This window comes from Pteropus vampyrus, unplaced genomic scaffold (genome assembly GCF_000151845.1).
Source record: "Pteropus vampyrus isolate Shadow unplaced genomic scaffold, Pvam_2.0 Scaffold25, whole genome shotgun sequence".
Lineage (NCBI taxonomy): Eukaryota > Metazoa > Chordata > Mammalia > Chiroptera > Pteropodidae > Pteropus > Pteropus vampyrus.
In genome coordinates, this window is record NW_011888806.1 from 9,476,202 (window position 1) to 9,501,369 (window position 25,168).

At 36.1% G+C, this 25,168-nt stretch overlaps 1 protein-coding gene and 1 pseudogene across 1 annotated transcript in view; both read left to right on the forward strand.

Annotated features, from left to right (window-relative positions):
- The first annotated feature begins 14,952 nt into the window (after positions 1-14,952).
- On the forward strand, positions 14,953-15,996 carry LOC105289623 (annotated as a pseudogene).
- Positions 15,997-24,067: 8,071 nt separating this feature from the next.
- Positions 24,068-25,168, forward strand: part of KLHL8 (kelch like family member 8) — a 55,919-nt gene continuing 54,818 nt past the window's right edge. Inside the window, exon 1 of the mRNA XM_011356384.2 lies at positions 24,068-24,220. The gene's annotated coding sequence lies outside the window, so the exon portion shown is untranslated. The remainder of the gene's footprint in view (positions 24,221-25,168) is intronic.

The following is a 25,168-nucleotide window of genomic DNA, read 5'->3' on the forward strand; positions in this document are numbered from 1 at the left end:
GTCGCAAAACAATTATAATTCTTCCTATTGATTATTAAGATTGCTTTGCATGGTTTCAGCTCATGGAGTTGTTTTTATGGTCCCACAGTACTGTGCAAAGAGAAGACTGCTTGTACAAGAAACTTTCTTCTCAGTCAATGAGATTGTGTTTTATAGTTATTAGGTATAAATTGTTTTGGGTATAGTAACTGTAATTAATAAATAAAAAAATTAGATGTTAGGAAAACAAATTGGGTTTTAATAAGTAAAAATATTTTTTAATTAGAATTAATTCATGGTTAAAAAAAAAAATAAGCTGCTTTGAGATCTAGTAAACTGCTCCCAGAAGGAAAACAGGAGACATGCTTTTCTCTAAACATCACTTCAGAGCCCATAATCATGATGCTAATGAGCAATAAGATCTTTGTCAAGAATAAAAGCTCTCTGCTTCAAAATAAAAATTGGTTACAGCCTCATCTAAAATGAAGAGCTTCCAATTTTGAAAGCATACTAGTGCAGAGCGGGTCAGAGCCCACTACGGATCTTGGAACTGGAATATTCTGTATTGGTCCCTCGGGTCATCTGTGCTAGAGGAAGTAATAAATATCTCAAAGGTCAGTTCTTCCATAACTTTCCTATGGCCTTTCGGTCCAGTGCAAAAAAGCTGGTAGAAGCATTAAGGCTGGATACCAAATTATGTGTCCAACGAACCAAGTTCATACACCAAAAAAGCTTTTAAAAGATAAATGACTAAATCTCTCACAATTAAATAAATTAAAATAAATATCCCTTTAGAGAAAAAGAAGAAAAAACTTGGAGAAATAGTGTAAATGCAAAAATGGGTCTTGTATATGTTGCAGGTATTTCTTCTGAGAGTGTCTTCCTATTAAGTTACCTTAACAATCTAAATATGGACTTGTTTTGAGGTAATAATAAAACTGTCATATTTGTTTATTGAACAAATACCTATATAACTTTCGCTATATGCCAGGCACTGTGCTAAGCATTTTATTAATATTCACTCAGGGAATCATCTCAACAACTCTTTCTGGTATTTTCATTTATCTCATTTTAAAACAACTCAGGCACAGAGAGGTAAGTAACTTGCCCAATATCACATTACTAGTAGATAATAAAGATAGAATTTGACCCAGGCAGGCTGATGACAAAGGTTGTGTGCTCTTTTACAGGATGCTATGACATGTTGATTTTTTCCACCCAGCAGTTTATTTTGGTATGTTTTTGTTTTTCTTTTCAGATTCTTCTCACTAATTTCTATTGTTCTTTTGAAAGTTGGAAAGCATTATTCTTTACCCATTTATAAGAATTTGGATCTGATTCTTAACCTATGATTTTCATTCAGTTTAATGATATATGAACTTTCAGTGAGAACACATTGTATACAGGGCAAAGATGTATCTATCTTTGTATCTTGAAGAGACAGAGATCTATTTTTATAAAAGGCAATCTTTGAAGAAATAATTATAGTTACCCCCTTGTGGTGTTACTATATACCTGGCAATGCACATGCTAGCACTTTTATGTGCAGTGTGTCCTATGCTCCACACCACAACATAAGTACCACTATAATTCCCATTTGATAGATTAGAAAACTTAGCTTAAAAGAGGTCAAATAACTTATTCAGAGTGGCACAGCCAGTAGGTTGTGGAGCCTGTACTCAAATCCAAGTTTATCTGACTCCAAGGATCACTGTTTTGCTCATAAGTCTGTGCCATTCTATATCACTTCTGAGATGGGTTATTTTCTTACAAGTATTATTAAAGGAAGAGTTTAAGGAACAACAGAAGCCACATGTTACGTTAAAGATAAAATTCTTCCTCTATAAGATGATAAGCCACTTGGATGCTCAATGACTAACCTTTTATAATCGAGTCTTTGATGAATGCCCAACCAGAATAAATACTACATAATAAAATTTAAAGAAAAGCTTCTAAACCAAACTATAATACAAACATCCTTTTAAGGTATAAATTGTCATCAATATGTCTTACCTATGGCAAACCATGTCTCAAAAAAAAAAAAAAATACCCACATATACAAACACTTTACCAACACCTTATACAAATATTCTTCAAAACACTTAACATTGCTGACTTTTCCAAAATAATTACACTTTTCAGAAACTATTTTCTCATTTTCTTTTTTTTTTTTTATGTGAAGACATGGTATAATTTTGCTATATTTTATCCAGAATTTGTGATCAGCAATGCATTCCTTCAATTTTTTCATTTATAGACATTTTCTTTTTTTTAATTTTTTTTTTTATGGTGACATTGGTTAAAGAAATCTAATAAGTTTCAGCTGTATACTTTAACAGTAAGACATACACATATTTACACTGTGTGTTCACTTCCCATAGTTAGATTTCTTTCTGTCACCACATATTTGACCCCTTTTATCCCATCTACCTCTCCCCTACCCCCTTCCCCCTACCCTCTGGTAACCACTAATCTATTGTTCATGTACATGAGTCTCTGTTCGTCCTGTTCATTTGTTGCTTTTAGGTTTATATCCCACATATAAGTGATATCATGTGGTTTTCAACTTTTTCACACATTTCTTATTTTGTTTCCCCCTACTTTTCATTATCAGTGAATGAACAGAACACTTCAAAAATATGCCATGTACACTTTCAAGCATCATTTCCTCTGAAAAAGAAAAGAAAAGAGAAAGCAAAAAGAAACTGTATAATACATTAATTTTAGATACATTGCCTGATGTTTTTTCTAGATGGATTAACTTACAATTTAGAAGCCATTCTGTGTGCTTATTTATAACTTGGCTATTTTATAGTAAGTGATTTTAATAATGACTCCATAGTCATATCTTTCTTTCTAAATTATTTATTTATTTATTTTTAGGACTCAAATGGTTCCCAAGCAACTACCATGGTCTCATGGTGGGGAAGGAAGACAGGATTGCCATGTCATTTTATTCCCTCTTTGACAGTCACAAATGGAGTAAAAAAAAAAAAAAAGAAGAAGAACTTTTGAAAAGTAAAAGCTCCATTCACTTTGGAAGAGCTTGTTTGGTTATAATCTTTGTACATGAACTTTACCTGTTCCATTGGGAATTTATCAAAATATATTTAAGAAAATATAAAAGAAACCTAACCTAAAATGACATATATTATACTGCCATATTAACTATAAGGTATCTATTCCTTAATTCACTGCTTCATTCTCAAATTTTCCTTAGCAAGAACTCCTTTACATTTCTCTCCCACCCCCTACCAAGACTCTAGTTAAAATTTTTAATATTCAACAAAATCTATTTTTAAGTAATAAACAATTTCCTCTATTTTATAGGTGCTGGACATAGGGCTATGAGAGCTGACCATGTGGTTTTCCCCTCAAAGCCATAGCTTAAGCCTCAATTGGGAGAAGAGAAAGAAATAAGACTTATATAGAATTTAAGAATGAAGCATTAAATTGGACTGAACTGAATTTTATTAACTATGATGGGTATGGTGAGGATTAGATGAGGTCTTTGTCCTCAAACAATGGTGAGATAAATAGTTAATTCACCAGCACCAGGAAAATCTCCCTCAACATTTAATTAAACAAATCCACAAATACATCCCTTCCTGATGCATTTCCTCCAGTCTTCTCTTCATCAGCCTAGAATGTCTAAATCAGGTGGTTTTTACTTGCATAATCTAAAGCTTGAATGAAAGAGTGAAGAATTTTTCTACACATCACTAAAAAGCACATACAACATGGCATCATTTCTCTCAGAGCTCAATCCTACAGTTAAATGATAATGTGCATAAAATAAAGGTAGCTGTCCACTTTCAACCAGTACCAAACAGGAAGTGCACTTTGCCCTTCTCACCATAGCCTCCATCCATCTTTATACATCACTCCCTAAAACTCTAGCATTACAGGGAGTTACAGCTCATGCTAGATTGAAATGTTTAATGAGTGTAAGAATTAAACAAAAACAAAAACAAAAGAGCCGTTACAAACTGCAAATTAAGGGATCAGCAAAACCCCTGCTGGTTTAAAAATCCCATTCGACCTTGCCAATACACTAATTAATATAATAAAACACACAAAGATCTAGCTTAACATTAAGCAAGCAGGCTGCCCACGGCTTGCTGCCCACTCTCTGAGCAAGCATCTGCTTAGAATGTAACCAATTGTCTCTTTGCGGGGGTGAAAGGAAGGGAAGGGAAATTGCTTTGGCAAAGAGTCTAACAGTTAACTATGCCCCTTTTGAAAACAAAATTCTTATCCTGTTTTTCATGCCAAGCACATACAATGTCAAGTGAATTGGTCTTAATACAAAACATGACAGAACTGCAGCAAACAGATGAAAGTGCTACCATTTACATGAACAAAAATAAGAGGAAAAGTATGTATACAATTAATCTCATGGTATTAACCAGTATTTGAAAATTTTCTTCTTTTTAATATTCACTCTTTTCTTGTGCCTAGAACAGAGTTTGGCACATAGATGGCATTCAATAATTATGTGTTTAATAACTCTAGTTAAAAAACCACATACCTGTTGATGTTCCACAGACATTGTTCATGTTAATGATTCCATATTAGTGCTAGATGCCCAAACTCAGAAGCCAAACATTGTTTTGCTTTGTTCCATCAGCAATCATTTATTATGCCCATCATTGTTCTAGGTATAATAAACAATATTATTTAAAAATTTAAGCTTCCTTTAAGCAGTTTACATCCTGGTTTACAGGGAAAAAAATGCACAGATAGGAAAAGTAAAGAACAGGACAGAAATAAGAACTGAGTGATGCATACAGGAGTAAACTACCATACATCTAGTACTGTTTCTTGATAAATAGTAAAAGATGCCACTGATTAAGCATTTTCTGTGTGCTACATAGACACTCTAGTAGGTCGTTTATATACATTATTTCATTTAGCTCTCACAACTTTGCCTCAGATTAGGTTTTACAATTCCTAGTTTTATACAAAACAGATACTCAGAGAGGTTATTCAAGGTGACGCTGTTAGTAAAAGAAGTTTAGGGTTCCAGAGGTCTTACTTCAAAGATTACACTCTTTCCAAGCTGTCATGCTGTCTCCTGTTTTTAAAACTTATTAAATATGTTTGTGCCCTTTCTCGGAGCTACAGAGATATATAGGAGATGTAGCTTGGATACTGAATTATGGAATTGCTAAGACATCGAGATTTTATGAAAGAAAAATGGTCCAAGAATTTTAAATCTGGATTATTCAAGAAAATTTGTACTCTCTGTTCACCATACATGTGTAAAGAATGAAAGATTACTTAAAGAATAGGCAGGGAATTTTCATGAAAGGTTTGAGATTTGAGCTAAGCCTAGAGAACTCTAAAATTAAGTAAGATTCAACTCTTTCACTCAAGGAGTTAACAGTTGAACAAGGGAGAAAGTTGTAAATCAATGGATGTTTTTATAGGAGAAAGAGATTTAGAACTTAGTTAATTTTTTGTTTACACAACTAAAACATGGGTCTACACTTCTGTAATTAGTCGTGTTTGGCCTTAGGCAAGGTTCTTAATGATGGCTGTGACTCAGACTGAACACATCCTTTATTTTCTTAAGAAAACTAGGGTTATAATAACTCAAGGATCAGTGATACTATAATTTTATAAACATCTTTTCAAAACCAAATACAGAATTTGTAGTTCTGTTACATATAATCTTAAATAACAAAGGTAAAACATAGTCATAAAAAAATTCTAGCAATAAAAAAAATTATAAAGTACATAATAAAAGCCACTCCTTCCCTTAATCTTATTTCCCTAGAATGTTTCCATTCATTCATTATTCAATAGATCTTTATTGAGTACCTACTATGTGCCAGGCAATGTTCTACCTAGACTCTTGGAAAATCTATGAACAAAATAGACAAATAAACTATTCTCATAAAGTTTAGATTCTAGAGGGAAAAAGTCAACTAATAATATATATTTAAATTATGTGGTATGTTAGAAGATGCTAAGTGCTACAGAAAAAACAAGTAAGACAGAGCAAGAGGGGGTTAGGAATGCAAGCTGTCTGGGATGCAATTTTAAACAAGAAGTCCAGGGGATAGGCCTCATTGAGAAATACCATTGTCCATGCAAATCCAAATACGTACTCATTCATTATTATTTCTACAAACATAAGATGACATCCTGGCACTGCATTTTTCAGTTCAAAAATAGATTGTGGGCATAATTTCACGTCATTATATATGGATTTGCTTTACTCTTTTTAGTCATTGCATGGTATTCCATTATATCTGAGCGTTTGTTTTTTTCCTACACTTTTGTGAACACAGGCATTATCATTTCGTTTAAATCTTTGCCAATAATTTTTTTTAACAAAAAACTCTTGCAAAATATTTGAAGTTCTCTTATTATTATTTTATCATGTTTATTGTTCATTGATTCATAATTATAAATATAAAATGTCAAAATAGATTTCATTTATAATCCATTGTATATTTATCAAATATTTGATTCTACAATTGTATCCAACAGAATACTCTGAATATTTATTAATATTAACTGAAATATTATTACTAAATTAAATAAGTTCTCATAGTACTATTCTTTAAATTGTTCTGAATTTTCGCTACTTCTAGAAAAATTTTCTCTTGTCCTATAAAACTTTAGCATGTTTTTTTAACTTAAGACTTTTAGTTTACACGCACAGCCACTATCACATTTTATCAAAGACCTTGCCAGTTTTCAACACAGTAGGCTATGACCCAATAAATACTAAGTACAAATGGGAGCTTGAATTTAACAGTGTAGGGAGTGGGACTTTGTCGCAGTCACCAGTGAGCCAAGGAAACTCTTCATAATTATATTTGGAACTGTTCTTAAGATTTATTGAAGGAATTAACTTGATTCATAAGAGATCCAATCAGATTAAAGATTAATGGGAAAAGATATAATATTTGCTTTATATTTTACCTCTTCCTTCCTCTTCCTGGGTTTTCTTTCACCCCGACATTGGTGTTACATACGGTTAAGCATTCTTAACTCCCCTATGTTATAGTCTTCTCTGACGCAAGTTTATCTTGAGCACAGAAAAGACACCATGTGAAGTCAGAACAGGACACAAGGTTAAGGGCAGTGCCTAAGCACTGGAAACAGCAAGAACTCTGCCTGTTTCCACTCTTGCCCCACTACAATCCATTGTCTCACAGTAGTGAGAATGAAAATAAGGCTGGGAAAAAAAATCATATCATAACATTTTGCTTTTCTAATGGCTTCCCACTGAGGTTAAAACACAAAGTCCTTATAATGGCCTATAAACTCCTACAAGATATAGCCCATTGCTGCATATCTCATCTTCTCTATTTCTCTCCCACTCTGTCACTACATTCTAGCCAAACTTGCTTTTTTTCTGTCTTACACACCAAGTTTCTTCACACTCCTGGACCTTAAAATGTAAATTTCCCTCTGGCTCCAACACTTTCCCTGGGGGTCATATGATGACCTTTCATTAGCACTTGATAGACTGTTGATAAATATTCATTAAATGAATAAAGGAAAAAGGTGGTAAACATTTAAGTTGGTCACATATTAATTAATCCAGCTAATACTTTTGGATAATCTATTATGTGCCAAGCATTGGTGATAAAAAGATGAACATAAATCTCAGCCTTACTTTCTTCTCCTTTTAGTAGGAAAACAAAAAACAAACAAACAAAAAAAAACAAACCTGCTGTTCAGACGCTTACAGAAATCTTAAAATACCAACTTGAAAATAGCAACTTTGAAACAGGATTGCTAAATAAGAGTTAAAGAATTAAATCAATATGGAAGCAATAAAGTTTAAATTTAAAGGTCCTTCTTCTTTGTGTAATCTGATTTTGTTCTCTTAGAGAGTTTTTCCAGATGCAGTTACCCAAATGTTTTCTTCTTTTGGGAGACTCCTGTGACTATCCTCAATGTTTACTACAAAAACACATGGTTTTATGATCTTTGATACGTGTTTGCATATATAAGTATATTAAAATAATTTTTATGACATATACATTTTATCCTTGAATTTTGGACTGATTTTATTTGAATTACGTTTAAAATGGACAAGGAATCAAATAAAAAAGATCCAAAGTAAAACTTATCCAAGAATTAAACATGGTAAATTTCAAGAGAGTTATGGTAAAAGAGAGATTTTTAGAAGGCAAAGAGGCAAGAGATTTCATGGGAGATGATCTAAGCCTTCAAAGGTAAAGAAGAAGTTGACATCTTCTGTTGGAGTAGGGGAGTCACAGCATCTGAGGGCCTGAAAATGAGGAGACATTTTAGAGAACCACAATGGAGAAGGTGAGAATAATTTAAGAAGGCACGAAAGTGATCAAGTGGAAATTTGTGGTAATCCCAATTGACAGGGTCTTATACGGCTTTAGAATAAATTAAGAGAAAAATGATAGTGTCTTGGGTTTGGAGAGAACTAGTAGTAGCAAGTGAGCAAAAAAGTCAAGGAACCTAGGTAAAGTAGAAAGAATTACATAATAAACTCCATCTTCAATAATTATCTCCTCATAGCTGATCTTGTTTTCTTTATACCTCCACACTCCTCCCCTACTCATTAGATTATTTTGAAACCAATCTCAGATATATTATTTCACCTGAATTTTAGTATGTATCCTTAAAAGATAAGGGCTCTTTTTAAAAAACATGATTACAATGCCATTATTACTCGTGAAAAATGAACAATTCTTAATACAAACACCCAATTCTTGTTCAAGTGACTCTGATAGCCTCAAAATTTTTTTATGGCTATCTTCTTCGATTCAGAATCCAACCAGAATTTACATGTTGCATGTGCTTTTTAGGTCTCTTAAGTTTCTTGAAACTTATAGGTCTTCCTGAAACTCTTTGCTTCTCTGCAATTTGTTGTTAAAGAAACTAAAAGTAGGAGAGAGAGGGTCAGATATGCAGCCAGGAGCTAGATTTTGTAGGGTTTTATAGGCCATTGTAAGAAATTTGGGTTTTAAGGGCATTAAGAAAGTAAAATATTGTGATTTCAATTGTTTTCTAGCTTCATTCTCATTTGGCTACTGTGGGTTATAGTGGGCAAGAGTGGCAACAGTCAGACTCATTGCCATCTCCAGCACTTAGGCACTGCCCTTAATCTCGTGTCCCTCATTTATGATTTCACATGAAGAGTTTCCTGTTTTTCAAGATAATCAATGATTACATTGAGTATAGACGTTTTCTAACAAATAGTTCTCTTTGGGACAAGAGACAACCTTCTTTTAGGGGTTCTTTATAATGAATATGAGTGAACATACAGCAGATTAATCTTGGCATGAGAGATAATAAGCTCTTACTTTCTCTTAAGTGCTCCCCTCTGTGCAGAGACAAAGTGGACCTTGGCCAGACTAGCCAGTGTGAACTGAATCCCACTGTTAACAGCAGCTTGCAGCACAAGCCTCACTGAGTCTGCTTGAGTTGGCAGCATTAAAAGAAACTCAGCCCTTGTTAATTATGAGAGCCAAATGCCCCATCCTGTTTTTTCCAACTTCCACTTCAAAATAAAGTGAATATTTCTCATTCTATTGAGTGTTACAAATAGAACTCAAAAATTTAATAAAATATACCTTTCAAAGAGAATTAATGTGGAAGCTTTGGGATTCGCATGCTGTCAATAACAGCTGATATGTATGTGCCAGAAAAGAGACTTTTCTAACTCAGGATAATTAATAATAAAAATTGTTTTATTATTCTATTTTAAAAGATTACATTTTCCAATATCCTCTAGAAGCCACAAAATTTTTGTTGCCATGAATTATTTTTTTATAAAGTTATTTTCTATTTACAAGTTTCTTTAGTATTCTGTTGCATAGTCACAATGACAAGCCAAATAAAGCACTGTTTGAATGGCCTTCCATGTCAGACTGCTTAGGTTTGAATTTCAACTCTTTCCCTTTCTTATTGAGCAAACTTAGGCAAGTTACTTAACCTCTTAGAATTTGTGTTTCTTCCTAAACACAAACATAAAAAGTGGAGATCATATTAAAACTATATCATAGGCCATTAATGAGAACTAAATGAGTTAGTATCTGGAATAGATTTTAAACACTAATAGTCACTAGTGTTGTAAAGTGTTAGGTATGATTACCTACCTTCGAAGCTTTAAAATGTTGTCGAGGCTATGATTCTTTTTTTTTTTTAGTTTAAATTTTTAAATGCACATTTCAGTGGCTTTGAAACATTCACAAAGTTGTGCAATAATCACCACTCTCTAATTCTGGAGCATTTTCACCACTGCACAAAGAACTTCATACGTATTATCAGTCACTCCCACTCCCTGGCAACCACTAATCTACTTTTGGTCTCTATAAATGTGCTTGTTCTGGAAATTACATGTAAATAGAATAATAGAATATGTGGTCTTTTGTGTCTGATTTCTTTCACTTAGGTAATATTTTTGAGGTTCATCCATGTTGTAGCCTATATCAGTACTTCATTTTTTTTTTTTATGGCTAAATAATATTCCTTGTATGGACATACCACATTTTGTTTACCCATTCACCAGTTGATGAATGTTTGGGTTGTTTTCACTTTAGGGCTATTAAAATAATGCTGCTATGAATGTTTATAAATAAGTTTTCGTATAAACATAGTTTTCAATTCTCTTGGGTAAATACCAAGGAGTAGAATTGCTATGTCATGTGATAACTCTAATTTTAACTTTTGAGGAACTGCAAACTGTTTTCCAAGGTTGTAATACCCTTTTATATTCCCACCAGCAATGTATGAGGGGTCCAATTTCTCCATATTCTCATTAACATTTGTTATTGTTTGTCTTTTTGATTATAGCCAGCCTAGAGAGCATGAAGTGGTATCACACTGTGGTTTTGATTTGCCATTTTGCTAATGACTAATGAGGTTAAGCATCTATCCATGGCCTTATTGGCCATTTACATGATAGTAATGTCCCTGCTTTCATTTGTGACTTTCATAATTTAAGTCTTCCTTTTTTTGTTCTTGGCCAGTCTTGCTTAAGGTTTGTAATTTTGTTGTCATTTTCTCTTTTGTTTTTATATTCTCTATTTCATATAATTCTATTAATTTATTATTTCTTTCCCTCTGCTTGCTATCAATTTAATTTTTTCTTTGTTTTCTAGTCTCTTAAGGTATACAATTAAGTTACTGATTTAAGATCTTTCTTCTTTTCTAATATAAGCAATTATAGATATGAATTTTTTTTTTCCTGCTCTAAGAATATGCTCATTGAGAAATCAGCAAGGGCTAAATTAAGTGCATGGGCTATAAGATGTAATGCTTAGCATCCAAGGACCAAAAAGGTATTAACAGGATACAGGTTTTTTTTTTTTTTTGAATGGAGAGCAAAAGCAGAACTTATTATCATTATCAATGTTAGATTTGTATTATTATCTTCAATATACCAACAAGAGCTATCAAATCTAACATTATTTTCAGAAGGTTATAAATGATAAATATATAATTTATAATCTATCACTCCATTAATTTCTCCCTGTATATCAGCCAACATTTTCTTCATGCCCACGATGCTGATGTATTTTTCTGTCAAATGATTTGTTTGTTTAACCAATGGTTGCGTCAATATGTTGTTTGTTAAGACTTTCAATGAAATAAACTAGAACTAGGCTAACTTTCTGTTCTCCTAATTATTATGTTTTTTAAAAACATTTTTGGAAGAGAGTTTCTACTTAGAATAGCTAAATAAACAATTTTAAGAAAGAAAGTACCTTACTGTTCAAGTCCAAGCTCAAATATAACTTTTCTTTGAAGACTTTTCTGATTATCCAGAAAATGATTTCTGCATAATCTTCCCAAACATTATCCTCTTGTAGGATTTGCCATGTTTTATTGTTATTGTTTGTGTTATTATAATTCTTTTCCCAGTAGGTTGCTAAACTGTGAGTTCTGGGAGGGTAAGGAACATGCTTTATTCATTACTGTGTCAACAGGGCGACTCAGTGCCGAGGACTCAACACTCTGTCAATTTGGGAACATGGCTACCAGCCAGTTCTGAGATTTTAACCACGAGTGTATGTGGCACTTTGGACGTTTGTTTCACATCTGTTGCCTTCTTGTTTACCATCCCATTATCAAAGAGTCTGGAACTGTTATTGTCATCTTCACTTTAAAATTAGAGAGACACAGTACAGAGAAATTAAATGACTTTCCAAAAATTATATAGTGAATAAAAGTCTAGGATATAAATAAATTTTCAGTCATCAGTATTCTAAAATGAGGTTGTGTTCTTCAGTAAGGCTGCTCCTGCAAGGTGTCAATTAACAAATCAAGTTCATGCTTTTCCCTTTTATAAGGCAAATTCCTAAAGTAAAAAAAAATATGAAAAATTCTACATAAAACTCTAGAAGAAAGACTACTGGTGTTTTAAACCTCCCCTTTAACCCAGTGTCAAAGCTAATTTAGAGAAAGTCATTTGTTTCCTTTCGTTTCCATTTTTTCCCTGCTGAGATAAAGCACTTCCTTCACTTCTGCTCCTTTAACAACATGTTCCAGCAGAGGGAGCTCCAAGCGTTTTACATCTACATATTACCGCAGTGCCTTCTCTTCCTCCCAACATGCCTATCCCAAAGACTAAAAGTTTTGGCCTAATTTCTGGTGCCAAGTCATTGAATAGGCATGGCTTGCTCCTGGGGGGTACATTAGGAACTGGTAGGGCTTGAAAAACCTGAAGAGAGAGAGACTCTGTAATTTATAATACATTTCCATATTCAATCAATGAGGTCATATTTAAATAAACAATATGAAGTATAGATCATAATTTTTAATGCTTGACTTGCTATAGTTAGAGATTGTGATAGATAATTAAATGATAACAACCATGCTTTTTCCTCCCACAAAGGCATAGCATATCCAATTCATCTCAAAGGATAACACGGGGATACTTTTGTATTTTCTTCATCTAGCAGGTCAAATATGTACAAATATCTCTACATCTACTATATGGACTCAGAGCTTATCTCACTCTAAATCTAGTGATTCATCCAAGAATTAAATACTGATTGCGGCAAATTGTTGGCTTGCCAGTGTTTTTGGTAGTTTATGCAACATCTAAAAATGACAAAGAATGCATTGTGGAGTGGTTCTAAAAAATACATTTAGCTTGAAATAAGCATTTAAAAAAAACATTTACTTAAAATAATAAATCAGAGAATAAAAAAAGAGGTGGAAAATATTGAGTATCTCCTACAGGCTGGCTATGATGCAGGCATAAATTGAAACATGATAAAAATGTTATTTATAATAATAAATTTAGGCAGACTAAGGATTTAAATATGAAAGATAAGTCTGAAAAGATTTTTAAAAATATCTTTATGTCTCAGGAATAGGAAAGAGTTTCTTAAAGAAGATATAAAAAGTTCAACTCATTAGGTAAAATTGATATTATATTATTGACATTATATTATTATATTCTAATTAAGAATTTCTGATTTTCAAAAGAAACCATCAAAAAGTAAGAAGATAAGGATAAAGTAGAAGAAGAAATTCAAAACTTATATAATGAACAGAGAATTACTATTTAGAATACAAAAATTACTTCTAAAAAACTAATCAGAAAAAAAAACACAAAAATCCAATAGAAAAATTAAGAAAAAATTAAACAGGAAATTTGCAGAAAAGTATATCTGAATTGGTAATAAATATAAGAAACATTAAAACTTCACTCAAAACTAGATACATGCAAATTAAAACCAAGAGATTTATTTTATATCTACCAGGTTGGCAAAAATTAAAGTCTGGCAAAACTAAGAGTTGGCCAGAATTTGGTACAAGTGAAATCCTCAGAAACTTTTCTTAAAATCATAAATTGATATAACCAGCTTGGAAGACAATGTGGCAGTATCTAGTGACATCAAAGTCATGAATACTGTGGAAGCAGCAATTCCACTTCTGAAGAAACTCTTGCATTTGATATGTAAACTTGTACATGTCACAAGAGTTCATAGCAGTGTTGCCTATATTAGAAAATATTGGAAATAGCTCAATATCCATCAATAGGATAGACGAGTAAATTAGGGTATATGCACGCAGTGCAGTACTACTACACAGCAGTAAAAAATGAATAAAGCACAGCCAAATACATCAGTGAGACAAATCACAAATTCAATGTTGAGCAAGAAAAACAAGTTGCAGAAAAATACATGTAATATGATATTATTCATTTAAAGTTCGAAAACATGCAAAATAAATGCAAATAGGGTAAAAGTACAAAGAAATATATGGGAATAATAAACATTACATTCAGGATAGTGTTTACCTCTGTGAGAGAGAGAAGGAGGGATGTGTTTGTTTGAAAGGATCCCACAGAAGCAAGTACACCGTTTTATTTAGTTATCCTTTCTACATTACATATACATACATATGTCATTAAGTGCTATATAAGTTTAATTATTTTGAAAAAACTTTTTAAATTGTATGTTTAAAACTCTATAAGCTCTCAATTGGGAGAAGTCATTCTAACAGAATGAGATAGGTTTAAAATAGAGTCATCGTTGTAGAGATAAAGCATTAGCAGAAAATCTGTGAGAACTGTATAATTATGTTTGATTGAATTTGGGTACAAAGAAAGAAAAGATTAAAAAGAAGTTCGACTACTTCAAATTTTGGAAGCCAAGAGAATTTGGGTGGCACTAAGGAAGTTGGGTATAGTAACAGATTGGAAGTCAGGACCCAACATGCCAAAATTCAATATTGACAGGAGAGCCAATGGAGAGTTCCAGTAGCTTACTGGAAAGACCGATGTGTGAGTCATTGGTACAGGGGTCAAGGTTAAACTTAAGTGTGAATTAGCTATTTGAAGTAAGGAGCAGTCAGAGGCCTCTCTTAGGCCTGTTCTTGGAGGAGTAACCAGCTGAATAACAAAGCAATAGCAGCATGACCTTCAGCTAATATTACAGCAGACTTGTCTTCCTACAACTGCCATTATGTACAGAAACAATACAGTTCATTTTTAAAAAGGAAGACACTATGGAGAATGTGAGAAGAAGAACAGCAGCACGAAATAAAGGCCTGAAACACAAAACTGCTACCGAAGAACTTCAGAAGGCTGCAGTTGCTGAGGATGGGGCGACGGAAAGCGGGGTCTAGCCCCCTAAAGTACTGCCTTTCCTCCAGGCTTCAGCATTTTGGAGATTAAGAACAAGCAGTGGCAGACACTTGGGCCACACTTAATGTTTACGCGGTGGAAACAGCAGCAGAGAAAGGAAAAGTTGGCAGCTAAGAAAAAACTTGAGAGAGAGGCTCCTGGTTCCAAGGCTCCACCAAAGCCTATACCCAAGACCACTGACAACCAGCAAGTGCATGATGAAGCCACAGTAGACCCTAATGATGAAAAGGTTGCTTATGATGAAGCTACGATGTATTTGCTTCTTACTTCAACAGACTTCTCCCAATATTCTCATCATAACATCAGATAGACCTCATGGGAGAACAGTACGACTCTGTAAACAGCTATCTACAGTTATACCAAACTCACATATTTATTACAGAAGAGGACTAGCTCTGAAAAAGATTATTTCACAGTGTATTGCCAGAGACTTCACAGATCTGATTGTTATTAATGAAGATCGTAAAACACCAAATGGATTAATTTTGAGTCACTTACCAAGTGGCCCGACTACTTATTTTAAAATGAATAATGTTTGTCTGTGTAGGAAATTAAGAGGCAAAGACTCCACAGAACACATACCTGAAATAATTCTGAATAATTTTACAACACGGTTGGGTCATTCTATTGGACAGATGTTTGCACCTATCTTTCCCAATAATCCTCAATTCATTAGAAGGCAGGTTGCCACATTTCACAATCAACGAGATTATACCTTCTTCAGATTTCACAGATACATACTCAAGAGTGAAAAGAAAGTGGGAATTTAGGAACTTGGACCACATTTTACCTTAAAATTAAGATCTCTTCAGAAAGGAACCTTCGATTCTAAATATGGAGAACATGAGTGGGTCCATATGCCCCGGGAAGTAGAAAAAAATTCTATTTATAAAGTATTGAAGTAATAGTATTGGATTTTGCTGAATGGCCTGTCTCGAAATTGTGACAGAAGACCCTTTACAAAATAGCATTTACTGAGTTCATAAACTTCTTTCATGTCTGACCAAATTACCATGTGCCATGAATTTGTCACTTTATTTTTGTAGAAAATACAAATAAAAGTCATTTTAGTAAGAAAAAAAGGAAAAGAATGAATAATGGAAATATTAAAAAGTTCATCCTTATTAATCAAAGAAATAGAATAAAGCATGGGCAAAGAGAAAGAAAATCATATGTTGCTGGTAGAAGCATAAACCTTCCTAGGGGCCACTTAGGTAAGATAATAGAAATCTTTTGAATTTATGTGCCCTTGATGTAGTTATTCCACTTTTTGCAAAATATCTTGATGACTTAGCTACAAGTTATACAACCTAGTAATTTTGTGTTGAAAACTGAAAAACTTAAAATAACTAAAAATGAATTCTTGATTAAAGAAACAGTAGTACTAAGTCCATATAGTGAAACATTCTGCAATCATTTTTAAATGTTGTTAATGTAAATATTTTTTAACTTGGCAAGTTATTCAGCATATGTTTTGAGTGGGAGGGGGAAGCAAAAGCAATTTTTTAACTCATTAACTCATGTAAAGAAAATGGTTCAAAATAATACAAAGCAGGATATTAACAGTTGCTGTTTTAAAACAGTAATGTTATTTTTATTTTCTCACATTTCAACCGTAAGCATATGTTGCTTTTATAAGATAAAACAACATTAACATTTATCTTTAGTTTTTAAAATTGTCTTTATAATTTTTCTTAGGTGGATCAGAAATATATTTAGTTATTGTGAAAGCAAAGAAAGGGGAAAATATCAGAGACGTTATATCAAGCAAAGCAGATCTTTGTATATTCCCGCCACCAGTGGGTTAAATATCACTGATGGTATCATATCATTTGACCCTAGAAGTAAACCTGAGAATTGAAGTCAGTCTTCCATTTGAGAGGCAATTCCAAGCAGCACTGGCAGCAGAGAGAGAAAGGGAAGGAAGCTAATTAAGGGTTCATTAGCATACAGATGCCCCCTGTGGGCAACTGGGCTCAATGCCCTGAGGAAGTCTACAAAACTGTGCAGAAGACTTGCCCCTAACCAGGTAGGTGAGGTCACTGTGATTTTTAGTCACCAACTCCCTTCAGTCAATATTTGAGAGCTGCTTGTGGGGAGAGGGGAGATGACAAACTTCCCAGCATTTCTAGCCTCCCTTGCCTTTCGGCTGGTCAGGCACATAGAAAAAAACCCTCAGGTAAAGAGTTGCAGGTGTCCGCATGTAGAAGCAGAGGTTCAACCAGCATGCTCCACTGCCTAGCTTCAGGGATGCCCTTACTGACACATCTGTTTAAATATCCTAATATCTAGATCTCTTGTAATTTCTCATACCGATTTTAAATGATTTTTTTCCCTCAAGTACCCAAATAATATGTGAAGGTATAGCCTCTTCTGGGCCAGGAAGGGGGTGGGGATAAAATGAGAGAAGGAATGAAGAAGATTACAATTTGCTTCAACTGGTCAGTGCTGAACACTGTTAGGTGTTGTGGAAATGGAAAAAGAAGTGCAAGTCATAAATTCTGGTCCACAGAGCTTACAATGTAAGAAAAACTTATTTACATATGAAATATATAAGTGACAGTAAAGGATGTGTATAATTAAGGGTTAATGTGAGTGATACAGATAAAAAAGCTGAGGAGAGAAGCATTTCTGTGTTTAAAAGTAGGTCAAACCCTGAATCCGAGACCAAACCAGAGGATTATATGACAGTTGAAATGAGGGCATTCTAAGTGATAAACCCAACAGGAGTAAAAGCGCCAGTAACAGGTGTGCCGAATATCTTCCACTTATCTCTCTAGATCCCTCCCTCTTTACCCTTCTCTATCCTAGTGTGTGCCAGAAAAGCTGACCTTTATGGACAAGATTAATGGACTTCCTTGAACTCTGACTTCTAGCAGCTGCCTTTAGCAGGGTGTCACGAGGTCAAAGAGGAGAGGGAGTCTGGGATATTTCTATCCCAGTTCCCTTCTTGCAGGGTCGCCGCAAATTAGTTCCTTTCCTTTATCAAGGTTTTAATATAGTCAGCAGGCCACTACACACAGCTTTCTCTCCTCTCCAGGTCCTGGTAACTGCTCTCTTAGTAGCTCAGGAGTATTGCATTGTTCCTTGTAGCGTTTCCTAGAAACTTTGTTAAATTCTTCTCAAATTGCTCCTTAAATATACCATGAGTTTTCTGCCAGCAGCCTGACTGTGAGTGGGAATAGGCTCCATTAGAGAAAAGAGTGGAACGTTTGGCAGAGTTTGAAGAAATGGTTCATATTGAGAAGTAGAGGTAGGGAAGATGGACATTTCTTTTTAATTTTTTTTCTAAAAAAAAAAAAATGATACTCCAGATTTGAGGACAATATTCAGAATGAAGTTTAAAAATTCTTAACTGACATGTAAATGGCTGTTTGACAATGAGCATGCAGCAAAGGTGATTCCATATCTTCTATTCTGAGCTTTCTTTGGCCTCATCTGTTTTCTACTCAATAGTTGTGACATAAAAGTCTTTGTGTGGTACCTCCTGCAGGTAGGCACTTATTCAGTTACACTCCGGGTTTTTATGATTTGAGTCTCAGCTACTGATAAAAGTAGCAACTGAAACTTCCCTAATAGGCTGAACAAGAACAGGCTATTCTATTCTGTAGTCCAGTTTTGCCTCTGAGGAAATTAGCTGAAAGTTCTTCTTCTGGTTCTGATTCCTTGAAAGAGAAATGCAATTATAACAATTTCTCTTTTTCAGTGTTGGCTTATAAACTTTCAGAGAATCACAAATCTCTCTGAAAATCTGAGTTTCTTTCAGCACCATTTGTGCAAGAATTATGGGTACATGAGTTCTAGATTGTGGTGACATGACAGACATCAACCATTTAAAAGAATTACATCATCTACAAAAGGTTGCAACATGATAACCTCAAGGCGTGGTCTTAAAGTTTCTGTGCAAACAGGTCAAGGCCTAGTGAAGAAAATCATGTACCTTATCTGATTCTCCACCCTGGTCGTTAGTACACACAGACCTAGGTTAGGACTACGGCCTGTTCCAGGAACCAGCACGTAGCAGAAGGCAGGGGAGGGGTACTGGTTTATGTCAGAATGAACACCAATTATGTCAGAATGAACACCAGTCTCTGAGGGGGTTTTCAGTAAGCAGATCCAACTTGTGGGGTAGGACAGCAGTCATGTCATGGAATAGTCTCTCCACACTGATTTCTCTCCTTCAATCAGTGGTTTTCATCTGATGATTTCCTCATGGCTCTTGACTGTCTTAAATTCTTTTTTCATTGACCCAGTGAAAGAACAGTCCTAAATTGCTAGTTAATAGAGAAAGAAAGCCTGCAAGCCTGGGCAGGCCACTGTGCCTGTTCCAAAATTTGGAAGCAGACACATTTTGTTTATCAGATACAGATATTATTCTTTATGCAACTGGAAAATCCAGACTCTCAAGTCCTGTAGTAAGACTGTTTGGGTGATTCAGTGGTCATCAGGAACTCAGGCTCCTCCTGTCATTCTTCCACCATCCTGTACATGACTTCTACCTTCAAATAACCTTGTAGTTGTCAATGAAAAGAAGATTTGAATCTTTGTAGATTTAAGAAATTTTACTTGAGCCCATCTGAGGACATTGCCTGAGAGCAAAGTTCTAAGAAGCCTTGAAACAGTGCTCTAACTTTAGGAAAGTGAGGGGATGTTCATATATGTAAGAGGACTAAGAAAATACAGCCATGCATCAGTAGTTTTAGTTACATACATTAAGGATTAACAGTTTTATATCAGTTGGAGAGAATATACAGATAAGGTATGGTCATCAAACAGCTGGAGTCGGGAGTTGTGGGAAGGGGTCTGGAAGCAATTATTTTTACACTTATCAGGATGTATAAATAACAGGCACTGCTTTCTATAATCCTTTATCTTTTTAGCTGGAACTGTTGGAAAATATATGTGGCTAACTCCATGGAAAGCTTTGGTTAGGAATTTATTGTGTTCCCTTGGTTACTGATCAAGTTGGAACAGTAGCTTAGATACCTTTTCTTTTCTGATAGTCCAAGATGGCTGCTAAAATTTAAGTCATTACTTCCAGGAGGAAAGAAGAAAGATAAGAGAGCTGTCTCCCAGCTGAATTAATTTCTTGCAGTCAGCCATCCCCAAGTCCTGTGCAATACTTGTACCTATATCTCACGGATAGAACTTAAGTTTGTCAGGGAGAATAAGAAATAATCTGTCATCTGGGTACATAGTCAATCTCCAAAAAAAATGGGTTCTTTTATTAATGAAGAAGAAAGAAAAGACTATTTAAGCAGCTCGCAGTATCTGTCATGCTGCATTTATTTAAATTTTAAAAAACTCAAAAAAATAAACTTTTCAGAGATAGATTGCATTATGATAATGTGAAGATGACACCAGAAAGCTAATATAAATCTACATCTTAATGAAAGAAGCACTTTTCATGGACATTATACATTTGCAATACATATTGGAATTAAAACACAATTACATTTATTTCACTGTGTTAATTTCTACCATACATATACATTTTTGCTCAGAAGTGCATTGCACATATTTCATAGATATTGGAAAAAGGAATTTGTTTAAATGTGTTCTTCTGATAACTAAAGTCATAACACTACTGGAATGTGGTAGGGATGGAGACAAATTACTCTCATCTGGTCATTCACATATTGCTCTAGAGAGAATTCCACAGCTTCCCACATATGGAGCCTGAAAGCTCGACCTGCCTAGGCAGGTTCATGGGAAGTGGAAAGTGATTTGACTTGGGCAGGATGGAACAGCAAAGTCAAATGTTAAAAATGGGGGTGGGGGGCAGGGAACCCAACCTGGATTAAATTATAAAATCAAAAGACTCACCAACACAAGTAATTTTCAAAAGAAATAATTTAGTGCACAAACTGAACTAACAGTGGCCATATCAAGATGCCTGCTCTTTTAGCTGCATCCACTGACCCACTCCCAAACTACCCAAAATAAATAATCACTCTAAACAGGAACAATGTACCTGCTATGGAAACATATCCTCAAATAGTGTCCTCTAGCCCAAACCTGCACCCACTGGCCCCACTCCTTCCACACAAGAGTTTTAACTCCACTCAGAAGTTTTAACTCAATTTCTGTCTTATATAGATATTCTGAAGCCACCACTGTGAACTAGCAATCATTCTTTAAGAAGCAAAGCTGAATATTTGCAACAGAGACCTTATGGTCTGCAAGCCTAGAATATTTACTATCTGGCCCTTTACAGAAGAGTTTTGCTAAGTCCTTCCTTATTGCACAAAGTTGATATGCATTCATTTATTGCTCAAGTACCTAATTAAACAGCTATTATATATCAAATATTATGCTCCTAGTTTCTATTTAAAAAACCTTAAGACAAACGAAAGAGTAGATAACTAATTAAAATGCTCATTGATAAGTGCTACCTTAGGGGCGACAATAGGTTGTGATGTGAGTATATATAGGAGTCACTAACCCTGAATAGAGGGGTACTGTAACCAGGAAAGACTTCCTGATGAAAATAGTAGCTACATTGATATTGAATGATGAGTAGGAGTTAGCCAGGCAAAGAGGGAGAAGGCACAGCAATTACAAAGGGAAATTCAAATATTTCAGAGAGTGAAAAAGGGTCAGCAAAGGTTTAAAGGTGCATTTGTCTGATCGATAGCAAGGGTAATAGATGAAAGAACTGTCATAAACTAAAATAGCACAAGCTGGGCCACTAGGCCAAGGCCAGAAAATGCAGCCATCTGGTGCGTGGTCAGGCAGGAGGCAGGAAGTGATTGTTGTTAAGGGAAGCTGAAGCATCACAGTAGAGGGGTGGCTGTAGAGGAGGATAATAAGACAGGAGTTAAAGAGTGGGAGGAAAGGTTATTGCAAACCAGTGACTCTGACCTGGACAGAGAGGGATGATCTTGCTAGTGGTGTTCAGACTCTTTAAGGAAGTTTTCATAGACAGGCAGCTGTCCAGGGAACTGCTTTCTAGCTATAAGCTTTGCTTCCACCGCAAATGAAGATGAAATTGTCCTCTTCATTACTCTTTCCAAATCCCTCTGCAAGCCACATCTGAAATTATTTTGGAGATTATAAAGCCTTTTATTCCAGGATTAGAGGTAAAGACTTAAAATGCAAATGTCAATTGAGGTTAAAACATTGCAATTTATTTGGACAAAAGTACGAGTCAACAGATATCAGAAACTAGCTAGTTTTAATTTATGGGACTTTAGGGAAGGGAAGGAGTTTCTAATGAAAGAAATTTACTCAAGGGTCAGTCCTGATTATTCTCAAATGGAGCTAGACAACAATGAATAAAAGCTAAGAAGATACTCTTTGCATCTTTGTATCTTTAGGAAACGGGTGTTCTTTTCTTTTAGTTGAGGTTATAAGGAAGGAAAAAGTGTTCTTTGACCCTCCTAGGGTCTCTGGCTGGGTCTGAAAAATTAAACCAACAAAGACAGATGAACAGGATAAAGCAATACAAATTTTATTGAATTTCTACAAGTATATTAGAGCCTTCACAAGAGAAGGAAGACCCTAAGAAGTGACTAGAACAGGAAGCTTTTATACCTTTCAGACAAAGACATAATTTTGTTAAGAATTGAGAAGACAAAGGGATTTGGGCCAGGGTTAGTAAAGGCTGAAGAAATATCTAGGAAAATAAAGGTTAGTTTAACAAGGTTTGTTTATACAGTCTTCTCAGCCCTAGATTCCATCTCGACTTGTGGGAAAGCAGGGTGAGGGTGGGTGCAGAGTGACATTCTTACTTCTGTCATCTTCTTAAATTCCTTCAGCTTAAAATATTTAATATGCCAAGGTGTCAGGCTTTGGGGTAACATGTCCTGAACACTGTCAAGGTATATCTTGTTTTACAAGACATATATTTAAAATAATAAAAATTATTTGAAAGAATGTAGGTATGTCATTTATTTAGGAGAGGAACTGCCCCCCACTCACTTGTCATTTGCTTTGAGGATTTCTTTAATTTTCAGAACTTTTGCCTGACTCCCCTCTCCCAACAAAAAGCTCTACATTGGTGTACCTTATACACTCCTCACTCGATGCATACCTTTTTATTTCTCATTATCTGTTTTTCTAAGGGCATTTGCATTAAACTTGCAAAATATAATGCTCTGAATAGAAATATTTTGAAATATTAAGAATTACCTACTTCTATTTTTAGCTAAATGAAAAGTGATACTTTTTTTCCCATTTATAGAAATGAAATTTCAAATTCAAATAGTCATTTTGGGGTTTTTATATAAGATGCTAATGTAAAAAAAGCTCTTTTCTACTAAATCAATACAAACATGTGCTAATATTCATAAATGTATTTAGGGTTAAATTTATTCTGATATCGATTTCTAGGGTGGGTTGCGGAAGCATGAGGTTGCTATAACAAAAGACACATTAGGGAAATATCCTTCTTTAAAAATATTTTTTGCTCTCAATCGCTAGCCTTCCACATTCCATTGACTTTATTGAAAAGTTGGTTTATTTCAACATTATTTTTACTTGCAATGATTTTTAGCAGCGAGTGCTTAGGTCAATAAACTGCTTCCTTAGGTTTATAACCTGTTGGCATATATTTATAACCACAGGCTGTTTTGTATAACCTTTGCAGAGCACGTGGAAAAGGTGATATAGGAATAAAAGTAGACCTTTTTCCCTATTTTAAAAGACATAAACCCTAAAAACATCACCATGAGGGAACTTCGTGGACGTGAAAATAAAATTATGTGCTGCCAAGGACGTGAAGAAACTGGAAACTCCAGATGTATTTATGCAATGTACTATCTCATTACTCGTTTTGAGGACTTCCGCTAGGCACCCGCCTGCCTTACCTCGGCAGGATAACACTGCTCAGTCTCCCTGAGGCTCTAGGGCTCACGGGTGAGCGCAGGCGGCGAACACTCGGGAGAGGCGGCCGCAGACCACAATTCCCAGAGTGCTGTGCGCAGGCCCGGCTCGCACGCTCCGCCCCGCCCCTGAGGCGCCGCGCTCCGGCCCGGGCTCCGCGAGGCCGCGCAGGGGGGCGCGCGTGCGTCCAGTGCTCACACCGGGCTGGTACCTCGCAGCTCCAGGCTGTGGGAACCTGGTAGAGCGACTGCAGCCTTGGCGAGGCCAGAAAGACGCGAGCTGCGGGACGAGCCGAGGACCGAGGTAACCGGACGCTTGTCCCGCTTCACTCCCGGCTTCTTTGTGCGCTGTGGTCCGCTCTCGCCGAGCCCTCCCTCACCCCAGCTGCAAACCGTAAAGCCGTCCCGGCGAGCGCCTCAGGCGCAGGGAAACTCCAGCCCTGCGAGCTGTAACCCAAACTCTACAGCCGAGAGGGTTGGGGCCCATTAAAGCGCTGCACGGTTTCTGTCGCCCCCTTTGGAACGGGGTCGCGTTCTCCGAGGGGAACCCCAGCCTCTGGCTCTGTCAGCCTCGCTGGCGGCCCCTCGGCAAGCTCCTGTCGGTCTTTCAGAGAAGAAGGGCAGGCAGGTGCTTCGCGGGCTCCAGGGAATGAGCGGTGCGGCCGGCGCGGGTTTGGGGTTCCGGGAGGGCGGCTGGACGCCCCCGGGAACCGAGGCCGTGGGGGCGGGGCGGATAGGCTGACGCTGGGGCCTGCTGCGAGGGGACTTGCAGTCGGCTTGGGGAATTAGCCGCGCGGCCGGGACCTGCTCGCTCAGGGGGCTTGTTGCCTGTCCGGGGCTTGCGGGTACCGCGGGGGTGTGGGGTGTTAGTCGCCCATCTGGGACTTGCCCATCAGCGGGGCCCGCCGCCAGTCATCCTCACTGGTACTGGGAGCTTCTTTCCGCGCCAGGTGTACCTCTCGCGGTGGTGGAGACTGCATGAAAGAGTGCCTCCTAGTGTGACACCAGAAACCGCCGCTCTTCAGCAGACGCAGCCGCTCAGAGGAGTTGTTTTACTGCAGCGATCCCAGCTCTCTCCTCCCTCGAGGTTCTGGGCTGGATTAGCTTGCGGATTTCTTTAGAGAGGGCAATTCGTCTACGTAGTTGGAGTTTTCTAGCCCGGGACTTGGCCTTTACTGGATTTGCTCACTTTAGGCGCCTGGGTTTGAAAAGCTTTTTATATATTTTCCCACTGGTAGTGTTTAATCAGACG